This window comes from Aethalodelphis obliquidens, unplaced genomic scaffold (genome assembly GCF_003676395.1).
Source record: "Aethalodelphis obliquidens isolate GAN/ISIS:26980383/991018 unplaced genomic scaffold, ASM367639v1 scaffold11, whole genome shotgun sequence".
Lineage (NCBI taxonomy): Eukaryota > Metazoa > Chordata > Mammalia > Artiodactyla > Delphinidae > Aethalodelphis > Aethalodelphis obliquidens.
The window spans coordinates 26,017,020-26,032,709 of record NW_020837955.1 but is presented as its reverse complement, the minus strand read 5'-3'; the positions used below and the strand labels follow the sequence as shown (position 1 = coordinate 26,032,709).

Sequence of the window (15,690 nt, the reverse complement as noted above, 5' to 3'; positions counted from 1 at the left end):
GATATTGGGATGTGTCATAAAGACACAGTGTGACCATTTTCAAGGTTAGTTTCATACAAGCAATTGTTTAAGCCATTATAATATACGAGGTACAATAATTGCAATGGTACGCAAAAATTGGGGCTCAATTAATCCACTCATCGCAAATGTGTTTATTTCATTTAGAATTTGATTAGTGAGAAACTGATGTCACTAGCAGATCCACACACAGCAGAGTAACTGACACTGTCCTAACAAGGCATTAGTACCCCTTTTTAAATACTGAAAATGTACTTCTTTTCCATCTATTTTCACAGACTCAAACTTGGAGAACTTTCTCTGCCCAGTTCCACTTACCAGTGGATACTGGAAAACTCCAACAATAGAAGAACTAAGAACAGTTGTCATTTTGGTACATTCCAGTGAGACTGTCTCTGTCATCTAGGTACTCCCACCCTTTAATGCAGTGCTTGCCTCTTAGAAGGTCCTCAACACATTTTGCTAAACTGAACTATGTCAAACAATTGATATGAAAATTAACACAGAATTCTAGCATTATTTGGATAACAAATAATCTCTCGGGTTTTAGGGAAGTATACTTATTCAAGGTATGTCAAGCCTTCTGCTAAGAAGCTAGGGTCACCAGCATGAAAACACACAGACTCCCCTACCTCCAGGCCAAGAAAATGTCTTTTTATCTTCCTGTTGTAATTATATAAATCAAACGATGAATTCTTATTCCATGTTGCTTTCAGGATAGTTGTCGTTTGATGGAATTATAAGAATAAAATTGTGAAACAGGTAATGTTAAACAACCTACATGTGATGCAGCAAAAATTCCTGCTTCGGTTACTTTATAACTTTGCTGTGTAACTTGATAACTTTGCTGGCAGGATGGTAGTGCACAGTTCACCTCTAAGGCTGCTTCCTCAGCACCAAGTCAGAAAACTTTAGCTATGTCAAGCAACATCAATTTTAGCATTCAGTGAAACAGAGAGATGGATTAGAGGGCTAGAATGTGAAAACAATTTAAACAAGGGGACTGAAGCCAAGTTTCAAAGCCCTCAGGATTAACTCTGAATGGCTGGATTCATTGAAAATTACAAAGATCCATTTTAAAAACAAACATCACCTCAGAATCTTCTCCTCAAGTATTCAAGCTTGATAAAAAGATTTGCTTTTACTTCTGGAATGGATTTTATAGTTTTGAAAGTGATTTTTTAGAAAAGGAGAGTTTATGTAAAATATAGTATAATATTTAACTTCTCTCTCTCTCTCTTTTTTTTTTTCCACATTCTTAAACTTTCAAATAGCTTAGGCCATATGGCAGGTCAAACAAATTACAGACCACACAATATACACAAAAGATGTTTTTAATTTAAATAACAGAAACTTCATACAATTTGGGTTATATAGCTTAAGTCAATATTAAAAATAATACTATGTAACTATTACAGCTGGAAGGGACATTAAAACTCATCTATTCCAATCTTTCATTTTATACTCAACAGATGGTAAAACTGAGGATCAAGGTGGTTAAGTGACAGGCTCACAATCTCACACTCCAGTTACCAGACTTTGAACCCAATGTTATTTCATTAATCTGCTGAAAAATGACTCCTAGGGCAGTCTTACCCACTCATGAATGGCTGGGACAGTGGGGCCTACTTTTGGTGTTCTAGCCAGAGGAAGAGAAGTTGGTGAGGGTTTTTTCCATTTCCACACAGCACTATCACCCCTTTCCAGTAGCACCTAGGTTCTGGGTTCTGTCCCAAAATGGAGGTAGGAGGGAAGGCTGATAGCCTAAGTATATCTGATGGGGAGAAAGGGAACAACTTGGAAATAATCCAGATACCTATCAAAAGATGAATGATTAAATAAATTATAGTATACCCATCCATACACTGAAGTACCATACAACCATTAAAAAGAATGAGGCAGATACATAATGGTGTGTGTAGTATAATTTTATTTGGATTTTTAAAAAAGATGTCCACTCATATTCACAGAAATTTTCCGGAAAAATAGAGAAGAAACTCCCCACTGGGGCACAGCGTTCAAAGATTAGGGTAAGAAAGAGACGTTTTGTCATATGCCCTTTATATTGTTTCATCTTTTTACCATGTGCATTATTTAAGTTATAAAATTAATACTTTTTAGAAGTACATTAAAGCAGAGAAGGGAACTTCTCTAGAGCCCTGGGAAAACCCTGAGGAAGACAAAGATGGGGTCTATCAAGGGTAATTTGATACTCTGTATCTAATCTATGTGACACACAGTTTATTTCTCTAGAAAAGACTTCCTAACCCTTTTCATGTCACTTTAGTTTTCACTAATACAGTGCGCATAAATAAAATTTGTATAGCATACTGGAGTAAAGAGGAGGGGGTTTGGGGGCAGCCATATAATAGGGCTAAGTAAAAAAAAAAAACCCACTCTCTGTATTACATAATTATTACAAGAAAAAAATAAGATAGAGTATTATTAGATATTGGCTATTGACTTTCTACAAAATTTCCAAATAAAAATCTATCTAGAAAATCTTCTAATGTCAGTATTTAACAGCAAACTAGTTGGCAAGCTTTGCTCTGGAGCAACTATAAAAGTCTAGGAGTAACTATATTCTCCTAGAGTTCAAAGGGACAGTAGAGGTCATCTAGCTCAGTGGATTGAAACACATTTAAAAAAAATAAACCAGAACAGAAAATATAGCAGTATGTTTTTTGCACTGTTAAGAGAAATTTATTTTAGAGATTAAGTGGTGTGTATGTGGTACATGTATTGGGTCGTGATGCAAAATATATTAAAAAAAAAAAAGATTGAAAGCCACTTACCCAAGGTTATACAACTAATAACTGTACACTGAGTATAGTAGGCAATGTTTAATAAATGTCTACACAACACCTGTGGCAAGAGGTTCACTTAGTTCCTGCTTGAAAATTTATTTTCTTGTTGAGGACATCACTTATATACTAATTCTACCGCTCAGATATTAAACAGTAAATTTCCAAAATTTCTGATATACACAATTTATTTGAAGCAAAGCTTTAGTTTTCATGTCATTTGTAAGAATGATTCTGGGTTAACATTTAAACATTTTTTCTCAAATCTAATACATTCCCTTTAGCATCTCTGGAATAGGCATGAGTCTTTTACCGAGAAAATTAGGGTATTCTAAGCTGGAAAAGGTCTTAGAGAGCTAACCCAAATTCCTAATTTTACAGGTGAAGAAACTAGTGTCCAAAGTAAAAGCCTCTTAATTCCCAGGCTAGTGCTTTTTTCTATTATATCAGGCTTTTACTTTATTCTTATATCCTTGTGATGTTAGAAAATAGCTAAACACATTACTACTACCAAAGAGTAGTAGTTCAGCCAAGAGGAAGCTGAAGCAAGGAAATGATAGGATGTTTAAGTCCAGAAAGGATGACACAATGCCACCCCTGCAAGCAGCTTTACAGAAATCTGCCGTTTTCAACCCGCAGCTTTAGATTTCAACTAAGGCAAATGATTCAACTTGCTTGTACTGAATGGGTGTGTTTGCCCCACAAGGGGACACAATGAACACGCAAGAGAGGAAGACAACAGTACAGACATCACAAAGCACAACCTCTCTCTCAACGTGCCCACTTTGATCAGTGCATAATTAAACACTTCACAGGCATTTAAAACCCAACTACAAAAAGAACTCCAACATGTGAGAAGGTTAGACCCCACTGGCAAAGAAATATTGCTGAATGTGGACCTCACTGAATAACAATCAATCTCCTATAGTTCAACTTACCGTTCACGTCACAAACTCTAGAAAGAACACAGAGGCACAGACAAGGCACAGAGCAGAACTCTGGGCTGCAGCCTTCCCCAACTCCTCTGACAAATACCCAACAGCAGAAGGACAAAGCATCATTATGACAGAAATAAAGGCTCTTTAGATGCTGCCTTTTTTTAATTCAATGAACCCACTCTTACACACAGAGTTCATGCCACGATGTCTCGAAATACAGTATTGCCAGATTATGCTATTAATGAGTCCAATAAATTCAGTGCAATATTTTTAAGCATTTTTATCTTAAATAATTAGCACATTTGAGAGACTACCAGTATTTTCCTTAGTCAATGTCATCCCCCAAACAATTAAGAACAATTCAGTAAACAGTTCAAGAGGGGTACAAAGCAAACTAACAGGAAAAAATTTAATTGAGTGATAAAGCCACAAGCTCCTCCCCAAGACGAATATTGCACATTGCTAGCAGCTGGCACAAAATTAACCATCTATCTTATCTATGCTTCCCCCTAAGCTGTGAGCTATCGGTATTACAATAGACAATTTTGTACTTACTTATTAAAAAGAATGGAAGCTGCCGCACATATCTTAAGCTGGTTTTTGTGTAGCAATTCTGATGCAATGCTGCCCTAAAAATGAACTTTGTTTTAAACAGTGAGATATCCACACAGTGCGGTTAGAGCAGGGGTGGAGCCCACTCTGGGGGAAACAACACACCCAGGCCGACTTCAGTGAGAGCAAACGGCTCGTTAATGTTGCCACAACGTTTTTCAGTGCCTCAGAGTCAAAATTAATTGGGTTAAATCCTCTTCATAGAAATGGGGGAAAGTTCAGCTTTCCTGCCATGGAATGAAATATAGACATTTCTTTTTCGTGAGGAAAGTAAAGATAAAATGCAAGGTAGATCACGCAGCTCAGCCAACAGAATGTTAGGTGGAAGTGGACTACTGTAAAGGAAGTCCAACCATGCTGACTGCTAAGTTTAGCAACAGCAGCTTCTGCATATCTCAAGGTGTCAGCAACACTGCTCTAGAACTTGACTTTGGCCTAGGTGGCCAAGACAGGGGACCTGAACATTATCAAGCATTACTTATCCTTCTCTACCAATGCTCTAGTTCTCCTGGCAATACAGAAACAATAAAAGCATTTTCTTATCAACTAATTAGGAAGAACTGCCTTCAAAAATAAGGGATTTGACTGATGCTTTAATATTGAAATAAACACATAAAAGGGGAAATTATTTTGATGAAAATCATTAATATGAATACTATGCTTTAAAAAATTTGCAATCACCCACTTTTGCAAATAATTCCATAAGTTTTGATTTTTAATTTTTTTCTGATTTATTTCCAAATAAGATATTCAGGAGGATGTATACGTACTGTCTAAAACTCTTTAATAGCGTTTAAAATTTCAGTTATTGAAACTATTATTAAACATCCGATTATTGTTCAAAATGATTTTAATCACTACTACTTTCTGTATGCACATTCAGAGACGCACCAACACTTACTTTTAACGGAACTCCTATAACCCATGAAATAAAAAAATAGGTTTCTCAGTAGAATACCCAAGCATGTAAAAAATAAGCTATATAATCATTTACATAGAATTTAAAACAAATAATGGAAATAGCTTTGGGAGAAGACTAGGAAAATATTTTTAATGATACATGTTGTCACATTACCCTCTCCAACTGCTACTCCCTCACACTGGAACAATAAATCAGTCTGGAGTATTGAATATTTCAATATTTTGAGAGATGGCCTAGAACACCCTCTTTCAGGATCCTGCGGGTAGGTGCTGACTGATTTCGTCTGTTGTTGGATTATGAGGTCACTCTTGCCATGATAAGTTAACCCATTCCAAAATCCTCCTTTCATAGTCCAAGTGCCTGATATAATTATGTTTTTCATCCATATACATAATTATGAATTGCCTGCTGCTATCCCTTGCTCTTGCCCACCTAACCCCCAAACTGAACAACTCAAAGGTAGCAGTTGGATATTACATTTGAAGAGTCCCATCTTGATACTTTCTGGATTTGCACTGCTGGAAATGTCTGTTTTCAAGTCAAACTTCACTTTCACAGCTGCAAAGGAAATGACAAGAGAAGAAAAACACAGCCAATACATATCAGCAATTAATTCCATCCACAACTGCCCAGCTGTTTGTGCATGGAAGAATCAGTCTGTTTCCTTTTGGGGCTTTCACCACTGAAAATTGATACTGCATATTCAGAGACACAAGCTGTTTGTAACATGTCAGGAATGTGCGCAAGATCACACAGGGTTGAAGAGACAAAATGAAATCCAGATCTAGTTTTCTTGGGACTTGCCAGTATTATTTCATAGCTAAGAAAGAAAAGAAAAAGAAACCATAAAAACACCTCAATCACAGAGAGAGGAAAATACACACAAAAAAATTATCCTGTCTGAATATCACCCTACCAATAAGGAGGAAAATCTGCCAATGACATCAGATTTAGTAACAAGAATAGACACTCTGATTTATTGGCATAGACAAGGTGTGACATTGCTCGGAATCCACATGCCCGTAGTACACTAAATCCAGCCAATACTTTCTGGACTACACAGCTGCTTGCCCAATGTGTAGTTAGTCCTCAAAACAAAATCCTTATAAACGTGAAAGTTGTTGGGAACCAATGCTTTCACCAGTCATGCAGAAAAGCAAGTTTTTCTTGGTTAGTTCAGACATTATTTGGCACTTACAAATACCTGCCCGTTTCAGGGATTCAGGTAAATTTACAGATCCAATCTTCTAGTGTAACAGTCAAGTAATCAAATTTCTCCTTTCCTCTCCCATTCGGTTTTGTGGGTTTTAAATAAAAATACTCTCTACTGAGTGCCAGAGACTCATGTGCAACTCAAGAAGTATTCTATCCCCTTCTCTCCCTGCACTCCAACTCCAATTTTATCTCAAAATGTCTGTTTCACTTAAGTCTTGTAAAATGTCATTTTGTTACATTGTATTTTCAAATATACAGTGAGTCAAATAACTTGTGTTTTCAGTATGTAAAATGACTTGTGGTTAATTATTGTCATGAAAGTTAGAGAAGAGAAAAAGATGACATTTTTAGAACAAAATAATTCAAAACATATTTAAGCTATTTTACTGCTTTTTTTTTATATGAAACTAGGTATCCCATGATTGAATTCATTGTTCTAAGCACCTCCCCTCTCCCCTTTTGCTGCACAAGAGTTCATGTACTCCTAACGCCAGTATATTTTCAAGCACAACTTGGATGGCACACTCAATTTGGGCACCACTAGGGGATAGGGCTTAACCAGTGAAAAGAAGAAAAGCTCTCTGCTCCAAGTATGAGAGAGACATTCTGTAATCTTCAGAATGAAGATGCTCTCAAGTGCCAGAACTCAAACCAGCACAATGAGAAGCTGTCTCCAACTAAAGTGCTGTGAAAGCACGAAGTGTGATTTGTTAAAGAAATAGAAGGCATCTCAAACAAGTGGTAGACTGAAAACAAAGCACAAAACCAAAAAAAGGGTTTTTTCCTTAACAAACACCATCTGATGGAGGATATATCTGCGGTAGGAAAGGGGAGGAGAAGAAAAGTTTAACCTTTGGCTGATGGTGACACTAACTTATAGAAATATGGTATAACTATTAGTGACTCAAACAGCCACAGAGACGAGCTTTGCTTGGCAAACTTCAGCTCTGTGGGACACAGACTAGTTTGAAATGTCTAAGGGAAGGAATTTCCCCACCTACAAGGCTGGCTGAGGAAAGAAAAGGTCTCTCTGAGCTGTTGAAATCAGGTCACTTAAACTCATGATAGTCTAACTAGAGCCTTAGGTAGCATTAACAAAGACCATTCAGGAGAGGAGGCTGGAGATACGAAATTGTCAGCTCATATTTAAAGTGATTTTTTTCCCTCAACAATTTATTATGATAATATTTAATACTAATATATATGGATTGACTATTTTAGTCTTAAAAATTTTACATATACAGCAAATTTGAAAGAATTTTATAGTAAGCACCATGTAGGCACTAGCTAGATTCTATCATTAACACTGTACTATACTTATTTTATCACATATCTCTTCAACTACCTATTCCTCTTTCCATCCATTAATCTATCTCACCTTTTGTGCATTTAAAGTAAATTACAAGCATTAGTATACTTCCCCCAAATACTTCAGCATACATATCATTACCTAGAGTTCAGTATTTGCTTATCGCTTTTTTCTTTTATGTAAAACGTACATACAATGAAATACAGAAATGTAAGTGTACACTTGTATAACCCCAACTCCTGTCAAAATATAGAACATTACCTTCACCCCAGAAAAGTTCTCTCATGCCTCTTCCCAGGCAATCCCCTTATCCCACATTCCCAGAGGCAACCACTATTTTGATTTTAAAAGTGATTTTAAACAACTCCAAGTAGTCATGCCTTCGCAACCTGTGCATCAGAACATTCTCCACTACATCACATAACTTACACTTGGCTGAACAAGATGATCAGATATGAACCAAATAGATGGAAGGAGCCAAAGAAGAAATCATAAACTTAAAAGGAAGTGTAGACTCATCTGCTCCAATTACTCAATTTCTTAGGTGAAGGAAACAAAACTTAGAAAGCTTTGGCTGCCTGTACCAGTCATCCAACTACTCAGTAATTTACTGGGTGGGCCTAGTCTAAGGCTTTTAGGCAGCAGCTCTACACTTCATTTTAGGGTGAAGAGAACAAACTTTGGAGATAATGCTGGTTCAGAGGAAGAGCTCAACCACTTACAGGCTATACATCTTAAACAAGTTTTTCGGTTTTGTTTTTTTTAAACTCCTTTGAGTCTCAGTTTTCTCATCTGCAAAACAAGGAAAATCTTAATTCATAAAGTTTTATGGATTAAAAGAGATAACATTTGTAAAGTGCCCGGCATATTGTAAGTGATCAAAGGAAGGAAACACAGGAAGTGGAGGGAAAACTGACAGTACGAAGCACAGTTCAAGAATATGCACTTTCACATATTGCTTCTAAGTCCTTGTGCTACCCCGACATTTGCTCTCATTTTGCATATATATGCAAAGAAAATAACAGCACTGAGGCAAGCCGTTTTTCACATCTAAAAAAAAAACAAAGGCTACTCCTTTTCTGTTTGTCTTTATGACAGAACTGGAGTGGTGGGGGGAGAGAAGCACAGACTTTTGACTTCATAGTGACCATATGTACCTTATATCCTTATCTGTCTTTGTATAAACGGCTCCCTTTGCCTGGACTGATCTTCCTTTTATCCACCAAATGAGAAGGTCCAGTTAAAATCTAACGTACTTTCCTGATCTACTCAGAACAAATTTAAAGCTCCTTCATCTGTGTTTCCATAACGCTTTAAATAACAGCATTACAGAACTCCTCATCCCAGCTGGCTGCTTCCATGTGTTTCCCCTACTTGAATGGGAGCGCCTCTGCATCCCAAAGCCTAGCACAGAGCTTAGCACACTGAAACCATCCACAAGTATTTGCTGAATGGATATGCCTGGTTATGTATGGTCAAAGTAGCAAAACAACTAAGTCTGAACACTCACCAAAAAAGGAAAGCAAAGTGCCAGAAAAATGGGGGGCAGGGAGATGATCACAGGGCATATTAAAAGGCATGAAATTTAGAAAAGATTAAAAGCCAATTGTGTGTAAACTTTTGTGTTCTCAAAGAAGTGACTGCCACTAAGCAGCTGAAGTGCCACTGGAATAATTCAGTGTGCTGTGTGTTTTATATACTTATCCCATGCACCACCCACGACAACCCTGTCAGGCAGTACTATTACGTTCCTTTTATAGATGAGAATACTGAGACTCAAAGAGGTTAAGCAAATAAGGTCACATAGCTAGTGGCAATGGAGATAAAAAGCAGAGTAGTGATGTTTCATTGCAAGTCATTTTCATATTAGGCCTACTTCACACACCGCGTGGGGAGGCTCTGCATTAAAGAAGACCCAAACAGTTGAGGGGCAACCAAATAGTACAAGAGATTCAACAGAGGGAGCAAAAATCAATGGCAGAAAAAAAGGCCTAGACAAAAAACAAACCAAAGCTGAGGTGATAAGAGGCATGTGACTTCTACGTAGGAGTTATCTTCACAGAACAGTTCGCTGCCCGGAGTCATGAAACATAAGCCAGAGATGGCCCTAGAACACGTAGGAGTGCGAAAGAGTAGCTCTTACTCTCGGCATGGTTTTTTTTCCCCCAAACTAATTGTTCTCAGAAGTGATAATACAACATGGATAAAAATGCTGACCATCGTGTTCATGCTTCAGAAGATAATGAGAGCCTCACCAAGCTGATGAAATGAACTCTTGTCTGCAGGCATCTCTGGCTACATTCTGTAGTTTCTCCTTTAGGAATACCCTGGTTTTGCCTCCCTTGCAAAGATGGATTTATGAAGGAAAGCTTCCTAGAAGCCTCCACCTTGAAGTTTAAAGCCTCAAGTCCCACAGCCCTCTGGCTTACCTCCAACACAGCACTCATTACACTGGCTCACAATTGGCTGTTCATGGATATAGTTCTCACATGTGCTGTGAGAACCTGCAAGGCAGGGTCCCTCAGGACCTAGCACAGGGCAAGTTCAAAAAATATTATGGATGGTAAATGAATAATGTCCTTTGCCTATTTAATATTTGATAGATGGTTATCTGTCAAAAGAGGTAATACAGGATTTAAAGAGGAAGCAATTATAAAAAAGTCATATTATAGAAAAGGTTGGGGATAACTGAGACTTGGTTAATGTTCAAAACAGGTCTTTTTTTCTGGATTAAAAAGAAATGTATTCAACATAACATACAATGATTGGTGAGTTAAGTCTAATGGATCTGAGGCTGAAATTCAGTAAAACATTGGGTCTAAAGATTAGGCATGATCCCAATTTAAAACAAAAATTAACCGAACTAGTGAGCTTGTATTGTATCTGAAGGTTGCCAAACTCCAAGTGGAAAAAAATCTGACTTTGACTCAACTATGGCATAATACTTCCAAAAACAATGCATTTCATTAACCACCTCTTAAAAGATGGCAAAGACTACACGAAAAGAAATAAAAAAAACAGCCACAGAAAAAAGTGAAGAATATTTACGTGCTATTAAAAAACCTGCATTCACAAATAATTTTTGCTTTGAGAAAGAGTCCAAAAACAGAACAGAAAACAAGCAAAAATAAAATGTAATATGGCCATGCAACATACGAAACATTCATGACACATGCAATTTCTTGTTAAAAGTATTACTTTTGATCTGCACCATCTAAGGGTACGGGACTATGCAGCCATTTTTTAATTGTTGCTTTTTCTAAATATGAGGAAAAAACTCTTTAGTTGGAAAAATACGCGTCATATTTCAAACGACTTACCCAGTAAAAAAAAAAGACATACCAAATTTTTTTTTTAATCTTGGGGCATTTAAGTATTCTCTTCCTTCCAGATTCAAGTACTTAGCTTCAAAGACTGCTAATAAGATAGGTAGGAGGCCAAGCTGACAAATCACAGGATTTACAGGACTAACAATCTCACTTCTCCAAGATCAAGCTCTGGAGCAGGGGTCTAGCATCCGTGGCCTGTTAGGAACCAGGCCTCACAGCAGGGGGTGAGCGGTGGGCCAGTGAGCAAAGCTTCATCTGCTGCTCCCCATCTCTGGCATTACTGCCTGAATCATCCCCCTCCCCCAACCCCACGGTCTGTGGAAAAATTGTCTTCCAGGAAACCAGCCCCTGGTGCCACAAAGGTTGGGGACTGCTGCTCTAGAGCATGTGCTGCCCATCCATGACAAGAACCACATCCCATCCTCTAAAACTAAAACAGCTTTGAGTCACCAAATTCCATCATAAGCTCTTTCCAAGACAGGGCAAGAGACAGGTTTAGGAATTTTCTCCCCATCTTCACTCCCATTCCTCAATGCCTCAGTGAAAGCATCCATGGGTGGTTGGTGGATTTGCCAACTTTCTATTTCCTCAGGCAAACTGACAGCATGATAGGAGGTTTAATTAAAATAAAAACAAACACAAAACCAAAAGTAGCCTATAAACACATCTCTTCTTTGCATCTGGAGACACTTCAGTTTACTGCATCATACTTCCTGCCCCCAAATATTACTAAAGTTGGAGGATATCAACTTGTTCTGTGCCAAATCTATACTATACTGATTTTAATCTATTCTGATTTTAGATTTTAAAGAATTATCTTTAAATTCTAAGTTGGTTAGTCAATTCATCAACTAATTTCTCTACTTTTCTGCTTAAATTCATTTATTCTTTGAACAACAACTCATTCAACACCTATCATGTGCTACAACTGAGGAGGTGGTACAGTTGGAGGATGCAAGACATGAATGAGACATGATCCCTGATTCTAAAATACTAGCAACTTAGTGGGTTTGGGGAGGAAGAAGGGAGAGACAGTTTCTTAAAAATTTATATAGTACACTGTATTATTATAGATGTATTACAAACTCAGAAAGGAGCCAATATGAAAGATTCCTGAGAAGTTACACTGGAGTCTGGTCTTAAAAGGATGAGTAGGTATGAGGGGTGGGGGGCAGACAGGTATGCAAAGCAGCATACTTAATAAACCTGTCCTTTATCACATGGTTTTACTTTGAATAAAAGTATTACAGATCCATTAATACAAAAAGGAAATCAAAATTGTCACTAGTTAACAGCTTAACAGTGGTTCGTATAATTTAAGCTAGAGGAACCCTACAATCTACTAGCAAACCATACAGTTTTGTACCATGTGCTTTTGCTTTCACTCTAATCTTTTGATTTGCATGCTAAGAAAAGAAACTCAAAAGCCATTTATATCCTTTCTTGGAACAATGCTTGTTCTTAACACTGCACTAACCAATGACTTAGCAATAATTAAGACCAATTATCTTGAAGCCAGTCCAACTGCAATCTGCCACCGTATCATCATGAAAGGAGGCTTAAGAATGCCCTAGGTTAACACAAAGGTCAGTAAACAAAGACTTGGTCAACCTGGCACAGATATACCACACCCTATGAGCTCAAAGCCTTAATGGTATCAAGCATAAAGCATGGTTGATTCAATGGGAGGGGCTAGGAAAAAAAAGAAAAACACAACTGATCACAAGCATTGTGTTTGTAAGGCACCTAAATGCTCAAGTTCACTGGCCCAGAAAGATGCTGATACATACATGGTTGGAAAATTTGGCTAATCTGATGAAAGGTGAAAAGAATGCCATGTTAAATTGCTGAGAACAGACCACCCATTCTGATCAAGTTACTATTGATGTGAAAATGCCGTAAAGTTAAAATTTAAGATATGTTTCCACATCAAAGTACACATAAGTAACAAATCTCCCATTTTTATGGAGAGTATTATGAAGATCATTTACAACGCACACTATACGACAGCCTGAGTGAAAAAAATCTAAAACAGAAAAATTAAAGTAGGATTACTTATATTATGTGACTTCTTTATTCTAAAGATTCCTTTGCCAGGTTCTTTTAAATAGTAATCTTCCCTGCATTTAATATATTATATTAGGATACAGCCAATTTTTTAGAGCACATATTTTACATAAAGCAAGCACTATCTGTACTTTATATTCACGAATTCACACATATAATACCTAAGCTCTGACAAAAAAGAAAATAAAGACCTCCTGCAAAATGTTTGAACTAAGAGGTTTAATCCTAGTGTAGGAATTTCGCAATGAAACATGTATCTTTGGACAGTGTGTAAGTAACTTCCTCAAAATATTGAGAGAAAAGGGAAAAACAAAACCTTATGAGAACTGCTCTTGAGCCTTTGAGAAGGGAGGTGACTAGAGCAGTATAAAAACTGGGTGGAAGAGGAAAAAGGAGGAGCTAAGACAGTAGATGAAGAGACAACTACAGAGCCAAGAGATAAGGAGGATCATGTAACTGTCGCAGCAGTCTGAGGCCGGCACACCCACATGGAGCTATGCGGCTTATTCAAGGGGGTGGAACACTGAGCAAGTGAACAATTTTGGTTTTGTTTAACTGAAAGGTTGAGCAATCCTACAAATGGGAGAAGGAAAAAGGGGTGTTTTTCTAATATAGAAAAAGGTAGGATATAATAAATGGCTATCATTTTTAAAACTATTAAACGAAAAAGAGAACTACCTACCTTATATATGAAAATGAAAAATTGAGACCTTTGAGGAAAAACACTATAAAGTCCATGTAAATCCAGGGCCACGTCATTTATGGATTGTCACGATAAAGCTTTTTATCCTGTGGACTACACCATCCTTCAGACAACAAGATGCCAGCAAAGTATACTGATGAGAATTTGGGGGGGTGTGGATCAGTGTAGTTTTTCTTCAATCCAACTTTTGATTTGGCAGCTTACAGAAACAATTCTCAATGGCTGAGTTTGAAAAACTTACTCCAAGATAAGCAGGACTGTGACTCCAGTGGGCTATTTCCAAGTTGCCAAGCCATTAATCTAAAACAGCTCTCAAGTCCTTTAAACTGATTCCTGCTGGTCCAATATAATAAATGACATGATGTTTTAAATAAAAAGGGGAGAGGGAGGGGAAAAAGAAGGTCCAAACAGTACCTTTGGAGTTGCTGTTAAAAAAAAAAAAAAAAAAACTGGAAGTGGGAAGCAATAAGATAATATACATTTACTACTATATTTTTCAATCATGTGGCTACAAATTACAGAACGGATTTTGGATAGGCCTTCTACCACAAGCAAATTACTTTCTTCAATTTAAAGTTTAACAGCTATTTATTACATTTGCTACACTCTCAGAAATGAAAGCTGAATAAGAGATATTTCAAGCTTTTTGCAGATGATTTACTCCATTAATCACATCTCTTCATTCGTCTAGGCATTAATGAATACCTTCCTACAGGAATTGGAAAAGGGATACTGTATAGTCAAGTGTTTGCCTTTGTCATGACACAAAAGATGTACCTGATAAACCAGTTAAGCCATCAGAGCACCTAGACCAGTGTTTTTAGTACAGTCAGAACAGAGCAACCAGCTGCAGCTTTAGCATTCTGACTCGATTGAACAACAAAAATTTGTAGATAGGGCTCAAAGGAGCAAACCTCTCTCAATATAAAGTCATTACATAGATCATACCACTATTAAGAAATACTCATGGAAATACTTCTTTTTTTTTTTTTTTTTTGCGGTATGCGGGCCTCTCACTGTTGTGGCCTCTCCCGTTGAGGAGCACAGGCTCCGGCCGCGCAGGCTCAGCGGCCATGGCTCACGGGCCCAGCCGCTCCGCGGCATGTGGGATCTTCCCAGACCGGGGCACGAACCCGTGTCCCCTGCATCGGCATGCGGACTCTCAACCACTGCGCCACCAGGGAAGCCCGGAAATACTTTTATTTCAGTAATTTCAAAAAAACTAGACATTTAATTACATCACAAAGCAATACAAACAGCTTAAAACTTATGAAAGAATTCCTAATCATAGTCAATCAATTTACCAGGGTAAATTGGATCAAAAGGAAAAAGTAGAAGTTGCCTAGTCTTCTGAAAACGGTGTTATGAAGAAAAAACTGCTAAATCAGAAATCAGGTTTTCTTCGAGTCACAACTTACAGGGGTAGACAGAAAGAGAGTTCTTTCCAGAAAGCAGGGAGTTGTTATTAGACCGCCCTGCCACCACCCTCCCCTCAAAAGTCAGAATCCTGAAGGGTAATACCCTCAGTTAAAAGGTCGACCAGGAGGCTTCCCTGGTGGCGCAGTGGTTGAGAATCTGCCTGCCAATGCAGGGGACACGGGTTCGAGCCCTGGTCTGGGAAGATCCCACATACCGTGGAGCAACTAGCCCCGTCAGTCATAATTACTGAGCCTGCGCGTCTGGAGCCTGTGCTCCGCAACAAGAGAGGCCGCGATAGTGAGAGGCCCGCGCACCGCGATGAGGAGTGGCCCCCACTTGCCGCAACTGGAGAAA

At 37.9% G+C, this 15,690-nt stretch overlaps 1 protein-coding gene across 6 annotated transcripts in view; it reads right to left on the bottom strand.

The window, feature by feature from the left end:
• ADD3 (adducin 3) overlaps window positions 1-15,690 on the bottom strand; it is a 124,952-nt gene that overhangs the window by 51,324 nt on the left and 57,938 nt on the right. Inside the window, exon 1 of one of the 6 annotated variants that reach the window (XM_027112548.1) lies at window positions 4,316-4,777. The exons of the other annotated variants lie outside the window; for them this stretch is intronic. The gene's annotated coding sequence lies outside the window, so the exon portion shown is untranslated. Of the gene's footprint in view, window positions 1-4,315; window positions 4,778-15,690 lie in introns of those variants that run through there. 6 annotated transcript variants of the gene reach the window in all.